We start from the raw sequence: 12,484 nt of genomic DNA, 5'->3' as shown, positions 1-12,484 counted from the left end.
TCATATTTATTTTATTCTGAACTTAAGAAATAACACAAGCATTCCACAACACAGCATAATAGGGCAAAAAGATAATTGCACATAAAACTACAAATCTATTATGTCCAACTTGCTATTCCTTTTAAATATTTACTAAAACTATCATGTAACTTTTTTAAACTTTTTTTTTCTTTGAAGGATGTCCATCAACTGGAGCATGACTGAACAAGTTGTGGTTTATGATTGTGATAGGATACTACTGTGCTATAAGAAGTGATGAGCTTGATCACATTAGAAAAAGCATTAGGTATTATGAGGCAGCTAGCGGCACACTGAATAGAGAGTACTGGGTCTGGGGGTGAAAAGACTTTATTTCAAATCCAGCATCAAGCATTACTTGTGTGATTCTAGGCAAGTCAATTGATTGCTGTCTGCCTCAGTTTACTCCACTGTAAAAATGAGTGGAATCATAGCACTTACTTTGCAAGAAGGTTGTTATGGGATCAAATTAAATATTTGTAAAAGCATTTTATACAGCTTCGTTTGTCTTCCATCCTCTACCTATATAGAAGAAATGGGGCACAATGCAGAGAAACTTTCAAGATGCATAGTGGAAACAAGGTTAAAACTGGAAAAGAAGACCATAATTCAAATCATGCTTCTGCCACCTATTAACTGCATGACGATGGAGGAATCACTTAATCTCTCTGAACTAGTTTCCTGATTTGTACCATAGCAATGATGAATAATATCTTTAGAACCTAACTCATAGTGTTGTAAACAACTCCCATAAAATCCTATCCATGAAGCATTTCCTAAACTTTGAAACTCTACATGATTATTCATAATTATTTGGAATGGGGGGGCACATGGCAGGAGACAACCAAGAAAATTAATTCAGTCTTAGAATACTTCATTAAGTAAGTGAGAGTAGGCTCCTGGAGCTATCAGCCCACAGACTGAATGTCTTAAAGTCACCTACTAAAATGCTGGGAGTCAAGATAGCAGAGTAAACAGTCACTTGTTCTCACCCTCCCTTAGAGACCTTGAAAAACTCAGAGAATATTGCCCCAGGAAAAATTCTGGAATAGTGGAGCCAGCAGAAAGATGGGGTAGAGCAGTCTTTTAGCTCAGGAGGCCAGGGAGATTAATGGAAAAGGTCGCTCTTTCTGTGGCTGAAGGAGACCAGTGCAGGATGGGAGGCATCAAGCCAGGAGCAAGCCCCACCTCAGCAGTCTAGTGGGAGATCCTGAGCCCCAGGGTGGAGGAGTAGGCAAGTGCCAACACCAGGTACATACCAGCTCCAGCTCAGCACCAGGTAACTACCAGAACACAACATCCAGCTGCCACCACCTGACGCCCCAGCACACAAAACCAGTAACCAGGCCCCTAGCCCCCAATACAAGAAGTTGGGGATAGTGCCCCCTGGGCTCCAGAAGCAGAGATCAAATTCAAAAGCCAACAAAAAGGCAAATAACATGAGCAGGTGACAGGGAAGATCAAAACACAAATTCAGGAGAGGACAACATGATCAATTTCCTACATCCAAAACCTCAAAGGTGGATAAAAACTGGTTTCAAGCCCAAAAAGTCTTCTGAGGAGCTCAGGAAGGATTTTAAGTCAAATAAGAGAAGTAGAAGAAAAATTGAATAATTCCTTTTAAAATACAATTGACAAAATAGAAAAATACACTGAAGAAAACAACTCCTTAAAAAATAGAATTAGCCAAATGTAAAAGGAGGCACAAAAGCTAAGTGAAGAAAAGAATTCATTAAAAAATTAGAGTTGGACAAGTGGAAGCTATTGACTCTATGAGACATCTAGAATCAGTCAAACAAAATCAAAAGAATGAAAAAAAATAGAAGAAAACTTAAAATACTTCATTGGAAAAACAACTGGCCTGGAAAATAGATCTAGGAGAGATAATTTAAGAATTATTGGTCTACCTGAAAGCCATGATCAAAAAAAAAAAAAAAAGAAAGATTGGATAGCATCTTTCAAGAAATCATCAAGAAAATCTACCCTGAGTTCCTAGAACCAGAGGGTAAAATAGTCATTGAAAGAATCCACTGATCACCACCTGAAAGAAATCCCAAATTGAATGTACCAAGGCATATTATAGCCAAATTCCAGAATTATCAGATCAAGGAGAAAATATTGCAAGCAGCCAGAAAGGAATAATTCAAATACTGTGGAACTACAGTCAGGATTAGGCAGGACCCTGCAGCTTCTACATTAAAAGACTGGAGGGCTTAGAATATGATATTCCATGAGGCAAAGGAGCTGGGATTACAACCAAGGATCAGCTACCCAACAAAATTGAGCATAATCTTTCAGGGCAGAACATGGATATTCAATGAAATAGGGGACTTCCAAACTTTCCTGATGAAAAGACCGGAGTTCAATGGAAAATTTGAACTTCAAATACAAGACTTAAGGGAGGCATAAAAAGGTGAACAGGAAAGGAAAAAGCAAACATGTTATTCAGTAAGAGCAAACTATTTACATCCCTGCATGGGAAGATGATACTTATAACTCTTAAGAACTGTATATTACACCATCGAGAAGGGAAATATATATATATATATATATATATATATATATATATATATATATATATATATATATATATATATGGCGTAGGTTTAAGTTGATTTTGATGTGATGATAAAAACCTAACTAAGCACTGAAAAAAAAGACTGTAACAGGAGAAGAGGAAAGGAGGAGCCAGAAAAGGGTAAGTTATATCATGTGAAGAGGCACAAAAACATATTAAAGTAGAGGGAAATAAGGGAGGGAGATGAGCATTGTTTGAACTTTACTCTCCTTGGATTTGACTCAAGGGAATAACATACTCAGTTAGATAAAGAAATCTAACTTGCCCTATAGGCAGTTGGAGGAGAAAGGGGAAAGAAAAGGGAAGGAGGAGTAGAAGGGAAGGAAGAAGTGGTAAGTGAAAGTACTCAGGCCTAGGGAGTGAACAGCTCCCCTGTACACTGTTGTAACCAGAATGGCCTTTGTTTTCTTTGAGTGACTCAATTTATCTCAGTGAGCTTTACTAGGTGCTAAGCCCCAGGCCCAAACCCCATTAGGTGTTAACGTAATCCATGTGGATGTGAATCTCCCAGGGTCCTAAGGGGAGGGGCCAACTCAAGAACCAATCACCAGAGCCTGAGCTCTGGTGATTCAGTTGATGTTTGATGATGTCTGAAGCCCTATAAGAAGGGAGGACAGAGCCATTTGTGCAGGGCTCTGGAGATGGAGTTGATGAGATGACTCCGGGCAGCTGTAGCTAAGGAGCCCTCCAGCTTGTAAACCCGGATGCTGAAACTGTTGAACTCTGGTAAACTGTGTTAGGATTGAATCAGACAAAGTCTGTTGATGTTTGTAATTTGTTTGCATTTTGTTTTGAAGTTCAGGATGCTGGCTTTTTCCCCTGAACTAACTGAATGATATTTGAATGGTGAATTAAAAGTAAGCTTCTCAACCCCTTCACCTTGCTTTCCTTAATTAAGCAGATCAGAAGAACCTGTGCTGTTGGCAGCTTTCTGGGTGCTGCCTGTGGGTGAATCTTATACCCCCACAGAAGCTGCTAGCCAGATTGTTGAAACAACTGTACTGGTCAAACCACGTCTGGAACATTGTGTTCAGTTCTGATTGACACATTTTAGGAAGGACATTAGTTAAGTGGGAGAAATTTCAGAGGAAGGTGATCAGATTCGTGAAGGGCTACGAGTTACCTTCACTGAAGAATCAACTAAAAGAATTGGAAATGCTGAACTTAGAGAAAATATTTGGAGATAATATAGTACCTTGTTTTCAAGGACTTGAAAGCCTATCACACAGAAAAGGGATTAGACTTATCCTGTCTAACCTTTGGGAAATGAACTAAAACAAAGGCTGAAACAATTATATCAGTTACTTAACCTATATGATTTTGGGTAAGTCAGTTAACCTCTAAAAACCTTGGTTTTCTGATCCATAAAATAAGACATTTGAATTCAGAAGGCCTCCAAGCTCCATTACAGCTCTCTAGGTATTTCTCTATGAAATTATGAATAGGTTTAATTAGGCTTGATATTAAGAAAATCTATCTAATGATCGCAGGAGCTATCTGAAAATGGAATTAGCTGCCTTGACTGATAGTGGAATTACTTCTTTATGGGATATTTTTAAGCTGTGGCTGGGACCCTTAACTAGTTATGTTGCACTGAGGGTTATTTTAGAAATGAAGTTGAATAAGATGGACCAAAAAGACCTTTCCAACTCAGAAATTCTTTGATTCAGTGAATTCAAATATTCTTGGGCAGAAGTCCTCCACACCCCAACCTTATCCCTAGGCATTATGTGACCTAACGATAAGACTAATGGTATAGTAGAGACTACTTCCCTGACGTGGTAGCATTATTTCAATTCACACTACATATTTCCATTGAACTGGAAACAATTACCATACTTTACATAATTATAAATTTGAACAGAGTGACTATGTGCAACCATTTCATGGGATACTTTTTCTACAGTAATTAGGAAGGTAACTGTACATAAATGCTTAGGGTCATTCTTATACTGCTATTAAAGCATAAGGGACTATTAAGTGTGGTATATGGGTAATAAATACAAGTTTATTGACTGCATTGACTTCTAAGGTCACACAGCCACTTAGTGTAAGAACCAGATCTAGAACCTAAGTAATTTGATGTCTAGTCCAGTGCTTTCCTCTATACTACACTACTCTGATGCTTTAAATTCCTAGACTAGAGAATAATGACAATAACAAGAATTTCTTCCTATCAAAATTACTTTCTATATATTTTGTATTTATTTATCTGTGCACATGCTATGTTCCCCACACACACCTCAACTCGAATTGAATCAGTCAACATTTATTAAGCACCTATGCATTCCACATGGGCAACTGGGGGCACAGTGTATAAAGCACCAGGACCAGAGCCCAAAAAACCTGAACTCAAAATCTAGCCTCAGATACCTATTAGCTGTGTGATCCTGGGCAAGTCATTTAAGCCTGTTTGCCTCAGTTTCCTCATCTGTCAAACAAGCTGGACAAGGAAATGGTAAACCACCTCAGTATTTTCACCAAGAAAACCCCAAATGGGGTCACAAAGAGTCAGACATGACTGAAAATGACTGAATAACATCTACAACAATACATTCAAAGTTCTGAGGAGACAAAAAGTGGCAAAAGATGGTCCTATAAGATTGCTGAAAGCCAGGGTTACTTTCCTTTTTATCTTCACTTGCCAAACACCTAGTACTGTGCCTGGAGCACTGTAGGTGATTAATAAGTGCTTGTCAAATTGGAAGAGTATTAGGAGGAAAGAGAAAGTAAGGCAGAGCAATGGTGAGGATGTCAGTTCTAACAGGGAAACAAGTAAATATGTAAGCATATATATGGAATCAATATAAAAAGAAATGGAATCCAGTTAATTATTGGTGGACACTAGCAGTGGGGACAATAGGAAAAACTTCATTTAAAAGGTTATGCTTCAGCTTGTCTTGAAGTAGAAGAGAAATTCTATGACATGGAGGTGAGGGAATAGCCAGTGGTAAGAACAAAGGAAAGGACAGTTTTATCTGATTGCAGATTAAGGAAAGGAATTGTTGGCTGGTTGTCATGCTTCACTCTTGAAGAGGACCAAAATGACATCACCATGTCAGGGTCAGACATGTTCAACCCTGGCTGATCAGACCAAAAGGAGCTTGGAAGGCTCAACCACAGGTTAGGCACAAATAACTTTTATGAACATCTAGGATGGAAATACCTCTAAATTTATACATCTCATGTTTCATTTGAGCTACAAATCTGTTTTGCTCACAAAACACAATGTCTTCTTTGATGCAGACACACCAGATTGGACATTCCTGAGTATCCCATATCACATATTTGAATCCAAAGTTATTCATAGACACCTCAAGAGTATCCCTGTATTACTTCTTCTGACCTCTATGTGAACACTTGTCTTGTGTGAGTACTCTACAAAACAGTCTTTTAGGCAAATATACCTTTGGCATTCTAACAATGTGGCCAGCCCATCAGAGGTGCACTTTCTGTAGTAGAGTTTTAATGCTTGGCAGTTCAACTCTAGAAAGGACCTCAGTGTCTGGTACCTAATCTTGCCAGGTTGTCTTCAGAATTTCCCTAAGACACTTCAAATGGAAGCGATGTAGTTCCCTGGCATGGCACTGGTATACGGTCCAGGTTTTACAGGCATACAACAATGAAGTGAGAACAATGGTTCTGTAGGCCTTCAGTTTGCTAGGCAGCCTGACATCTCTTTTCTCCCACACATCTCTTCAGAGCTTCCCAAACACTGAGCTAGTTCTGCCAATGGGTGCATCAACCTCTTCATTATGTGTGAATCTGTGTTGTGCTTCATTCTAGAAGAGGACCAAAATGATACCACTATGTTAAGGTCAAGTGTATCCAGCTGTGGCTGAGCAGACCAACATGAGTCTTTTACTGCCAAGGTAAGTGAACTTATCCACGGCATTCAAAATTTCTCCACTTGCTGTAACCAATTATTCCATGTAAGGAAGGTAAGATGCTGTCTGCAGGAGGACCTCTGTTTTCTCGGTGTTAATTGTCAAGTCAAAATTAGTACTGAATATGCAATAATAATGAACAATTCAGAGGTGAAAATAGCTTTTCCCATTCCCTCTACTCCACAAAAAGTCTTGCACCTACTTTCCCTCTGCTTTAGACTTGACTTACAGCTTTTTCAGATTAAATAATTTACTGTCAGTACAGCAGCCGACTTTGATACCATTTTCATTTTCCTTGAAGGTGTCTAACAACATCGCTGAAAACATCATGCTAAAAATCAAGGGAGAAAGCAAGGGAATGAAGCCCTGCTTCACTCCATTGGTGACTGGGAAAGTTCAAGAGCACTGTCCGTTATCCAGTGCTTGAGCAAGCATGCTGTCATGAAACTGATATACAATGCTGATGAATTTCTCCAGGCAAACAAATTTTATCACAATTTTCCACAAGCCCTCATGACTGACAGTGTCAAAGGCCTTGGTCAGATTGATGAGTGTTGAATACAGACCTCCACACATTTCTCCTGGAATTGTCAAGCAGCCACCACCATATCAACTATTTTTCTACTTTTTCTGAAGCCACTGTGGCTCTCAGGTAAAGGGTCAGCCTATAAGGAGAACTCTGCCAAGAATCCTACCAGCAACTACTAAGAGAGAGTTCTCCCCTGGTGATTGTCACAGGACAACCTATTTGCCTTTCATTTATAGGGATGGATAATGGATGTACCCTTGAACTCCTAGAAGATAACTCTCTCTTGCCACATAACCCAGAAAATTTCCATAAGCTTTTGTATGAACAGTGGACCACCCCCCCATCTTGTAAATCTCAACTGGAACAGAATCAGCATCAAGCACTTTGCCACGTGAGAGAAACTACTGACATTCAAAATTTCTGTCAGTTGGAGGTTTGGCAAGAGAATGATTGACTTGAACCAGATGTATATGATCAATGACTTCAGCATTGACTGATGATGGTCTGTTGAGAACACTATGGAAGTATTCAGCCCTTCTTCCATGATCATCTCCTTATCACTAATCAGTGTGGTTCTATCAGAACTGAGTAGTTGAGATGCACCATAGGTTTTGGCCCATAAATAGCCTTCAGGGCATCTTAAAGTGATTTGGATTATTGGTATCAGTGTAAAACTGATTTTCACCTTCCTTCTTACTGAGCCAAGAATCTGCATCTCTCTAACCTTTGCTTGTACTTTACTTTTGATAGAGTTAAACACAGAGACACATAAACTATCCTGCTGCTGCTTATGCTTATGAAGCTCTTGTTTTTCATTTAGCACCTTCTGAATTTCCTCATCATTTTTGTCAAACCATCTTGATGTTTCTCAGCATTCTAGCCCAAATGAGTAAGTATAGTGCTATACACCAAATCTCTGAAAGCTGTCCACTCCTTTTCTATTCCAGTGTTGCCAACTGTGTGTTGGCTCAGCTCTCCCTCCAAGTTAGCAATGAACTGCTCACATTTGAGAAGCATTCTAATCTATTGACATGAAGTCTTCTGATAGTCATCTTGACTTAAGGCCACCATTTTTGTTGAATGTGAATGTTTAACTTAGGAAGGAGCCTTCTCCTGCTTCCGTCAAAGCAGAAATAATAGTCTCCCTTGGAAAAGAAACTCCAGATATGACTCTGGATGCATTTATCAGTGCATCCCTTCAAACCAATTATCTATAAGTTAGACATACATAAGAATATGGACATACAAAGCCTGCATAGGGCAGCATAATCTTACTCTGACTCACTCTGACTCTTAATTTTTCAGAGAGGGCATGATCTCTAGCTATACCACTGCAACAAGTTGACTAGTCAATGCAAGCCAAGTCAAAAACACTTCACGAAGTCATTTAACAAGTTTTGTAACATACACATTTGTTCTCTAGAGTAATGACAAACTTCAGTCCCTGTACTCCTCCACTACAAAGACTTACATTAAGGGAAAACATAATACATGTCTTCTATTCAACCAGTCATTCCCAAGTGGTTCAAAGGATATAATCAATGACTCAGAGGTGCCTGGCTTTTTCTGAATTGAAAATAAATGTCTTAGCCTTATGAAGTATTACAAATAGAGAAAATATTTTTCCAACACTTTCGTTTTATAGATGAAGAAACTGAGGCTCATAGAAGTTAAGCAACTTCCTTTTCAGATCATATAGCTAGTTAGTGGCCTTCAAGGTCATGCTCAATTGTTACTTTCCCCATTAAACCTTCCATGATCCTCCCAGCTGAAAGTGAATCATCACTGTTATACTAAAACCAATTTATATAAGGGCTCCTTCATCTGGAAAGACCACAGTATTTGAAGTTGGAAGTGATATCGGACATTATCTGGTCCCAAATTTGCTCAAAGTCACCCAGATCATTAGTGTCAAAGCAACAGCTCACACTAAGGTCCATGTACTTTCCATTAGGTCAGATTGCTTCCCAGATCATTATGAGATGCTATGGTGGAAGGAGTACTAGATTTGGAGTTAGAGGATTTTGGATTAATTTCCATCTTTGCCATTTACTACTTGTGTGACTGTGGACAAATCACTTAGCCTTTGGGTGGCTTCAATTTATCCATTGACAAATTGAGGGATTAGACTAAATGACCTCCAAGGTCCCTTCTAGCTGTAAATTAATGATCCTATAAAAGAACATTATTTTCTTTCCTCCTTCAATACTTCTTTAATACATAGTAAGATTCCACCAAATAAGAATTTCTTTTGGATAAAATAAAACAGAAATGTATTAATATAAAATTACACATAGAGTATATTAAGTTATTAATCTTCTGACTCTTCCTCAGTACTACTTCTACCACCACAACCACCACCACCACCACCACCACCACCATCACCACTACTACTACTACTACTACTAACAATAATAATAATAATAATAATAATAATCAACCATCTTCATCACAGAGACAGTTTCTGCCTCAAACACTGAAATCACTACACTTTCTCCCCACCCTTCTGAACATAATTATAATTTCTTGGTCTAATTAGGAAATAAAATTCATAGAAATGTGAGTGGGGGAGTCTAATGCCATTTAGTCTCCCTCCCCCAAGCATCTTACAGATAAAGAATTTATGCAAAGAGAGATTAAGTGATTTGTCCATGCTCACATAGCAAGCAAGTTTCTGAGGTGGGATTTGAATCCAGCTCTTCCTAACTCCAGATTTAACATTCTCTCCATACAAGTCATCAAGAAAGAAGAAAGCTTAAGGATTAGGATACTATAGAAAAGCACTTCCTTTCATTTACCAATCAATCTTGTGTCAGGCATTAAGGACATGACAAAAATGAATGAATGAATGAAAAGTGTCTATTAACCACTTGCTACATATAAAATCGTATTTTAGGCACTAGGGACATAAATTAAAACATAAGACAGTCCTTTATTTTAAAAAAAAACTCACATTCTTAGGAGAGAGACTGTCATGATTAAAAATCCGTGAATAAGGAAAATGGAGGCAAAAAGCTTTGAACATGATAAATTTATTAGCAATGCTAGCAACAGCCAATAAATGAGGTCAATGACTCCTCGGCAGCCAGACTCCACACTGGGTTTACAGAGCATTTTCACAGACATAAATGAGGAACATAAACAATAAATGAGAAACATTGATCCCAAGATGAGAATGGGCAGCTAGGTGGCGCAAGTGAGTAGAGCACCAGCCCTGGAGTCAGAAGGACCTGAGTTCAAATCTGACCTCAGACACTTGACACTGAATGATAAATCATTAGAGAAGATCCTCCATATTACAGTGTAAGCCCGTATCTCCCTTCCCCCACCCCCAGCTCCTGACTCTCTAGCTTAGAATAAAGAATCATACGTTCCTTTCCTGCTAGGAGACTGAGAGGCCCAGATAAGAATGCATCTCTCAGACATTTTTCTCTGACTGATAAGCCCTGAACAAAGAATAGAATACACTCCCGTAAAGGGATTATAGGCCCTGAACATAGAACAGGAAATATTTCTGAGACTGCTTTTGAAGACCTAGCCAGTTCTCCAAAAACAGAATGACTGACAGGATCTTCCCCTCCCAAGAGGAGTGGCCGCCCTCTCTGGCAGAGAACATCTGGGACAGTTAGCAGTAAGTCTTGCTTGTTCAGAGCCCTATAAAAGTCACCACGTGGGACAGGCACATTGGAACCTCACCCGTGGAAAGAACGCTTTGCCTGGGATGGGACTACGTTCAGAAAGACAACTAAGGTAGCTGTAAAAAAGGGTTCTCCAGCTTAGGAAAAAGCCTTGGGAGCAGGTGCTGAACGTGAAGTGTATGTTGTATGTTGTGTGTGTGTCCTTTGTCGTTGTCACTGCATTTGTAGAAAAGAGAGGGATTCCCCAGCTTGGAGAAATCTTGGGCAGTGGTATTGCTCTGAACAGGTGTTGCCTCTGTGTGTGTAGTAGGAATTGTTAAATAATGTGGTTGCGGGGTTAATAGAGTATTTACCCCTGTCTTTCTGTTGGGAGTGTGCCTTATTGGCAGCATGAATCCAAATCCAACCTAACCTAGCTTAATCAAACAGACACATGTACTAACTGTGTGACCTTGGGCCAGTCACTTAACCCCAATTGCCCTGCAAAAAACAAAAAAAAAAAGCAATGAAGAGAATGTGTAATAATGCAGATTAAACTTAAAAGTTTATCTGGCATTCATTTTTAACTCTGGGTCTCCTCTAGCTCTTCAGGCAAATGAGGAAGTTTGTTCTGAAGCCAAGTTAAAAAGCCTAAAACTGTTAAGGCCATAAAGGGAAAAAAACTGCCTCCTGCTCACTCTCTTTTCTGTAGGCATCTTCTTATGTTTTTGTCATGGGACTATGTTCCTTTAATTTGAGGGTGGGGTAAGTGATGGAAAGTGTTGGCCCTGGAATCAGTGCTATGTAATTCTGATCATACTAAAGTCTGTTACCTCAAAACAAAAAAAAAACACCTTTCACCTGGGCATTACACTTTCTATTTGGAGTATTTGGGGACTTTCCATTATTATCATGGAAAGCTGTCCTGTTTCAGGAACAGGAAACTTCCACAGGATTGGGGAACAGCACCCAGGGCATGAAGACTTTCCAGCCCTAGGTGACCTATGGTCACTATGACCTATAAGCCTTGGAGCTAAGCTTATCAGAGGCTTTCACTGGAAATGGGGAACTTAGCCTATTAGCTGAGCTCGGCAGGAGCTCAGCTATGCAAAAATAGGGAAGTTAGCTGACAGACAGGCTGGCTGGAACTAATGCCCTCTCAGCCTGAGCAGTTTATATACTTCTTAATCTACTATGATTTTATAAGTAGATAATTGATTAAAAATGGATTGATAGTCCACAAGACAACACACACAGGAGGTTACAGTCATGAGTCAGAGAGAAAGACTCAATAGTCCTTAGGTGTAGCAGCAAAGTAGGTGGCAGTGCTTTCACTTTAAGATCATTTGGTATTAAACATTTTGACAATGCCAAGGATTTTTTTCAAAGCACTTTCTTTTCTGGGTCTTCAGGCATTGTGGCTGCTGAAGAGGCAGGGTCTATAGCACCTGCAGAAGCAGATGCCAAGTCATATCTTCACAGGGATTGCTTCCCTGGATAATGAATTTGAAGACTGGGTTAGAAGTATAACTTCTAAGTAGTCTAAGGGTACTGCCACTCCCAGGCTCTCAAGTTATCTGTATTTTAGTGGCAGCTGGTTAGTGGCTGGTTTGACCTCAAAGAGCTAAGGATGGCAGCATATATAAACATAGTATATTCAAAATAAATTCAGGGTAATTGGGTGGGATGGACACTAGCAGCTAAGGGGATCAAAAAAGGCCTCTTATAGAAGGGGACACTTAGCTGAATTTTGAAGTGAACTTGGGATTCTGAGAGGGGAGATGAGGAAATAATGAATTCCAGGCATGAGAAAACTGCTTGTGGAAAACCTCCAAAACAGAAGACAGAGTATTGT

This window comes from Trichosurus vulpecula, chromosome 1 (genome assembly GCF_011100635.1).
Source record: "Trichosurus vulpecula isolate mTriVul1 chromosome 1, mTriVul1.pri, whole genome shotgun sequence".
NCBI lineage: Eukaryota > Metazoa > Chordata > Mammalia > Diprotodontia > Phalangeridae > Trichosurus > Trichosurus vulpecula.
This window is presented reverse-complemented; position numbering follows the sequence as displayed.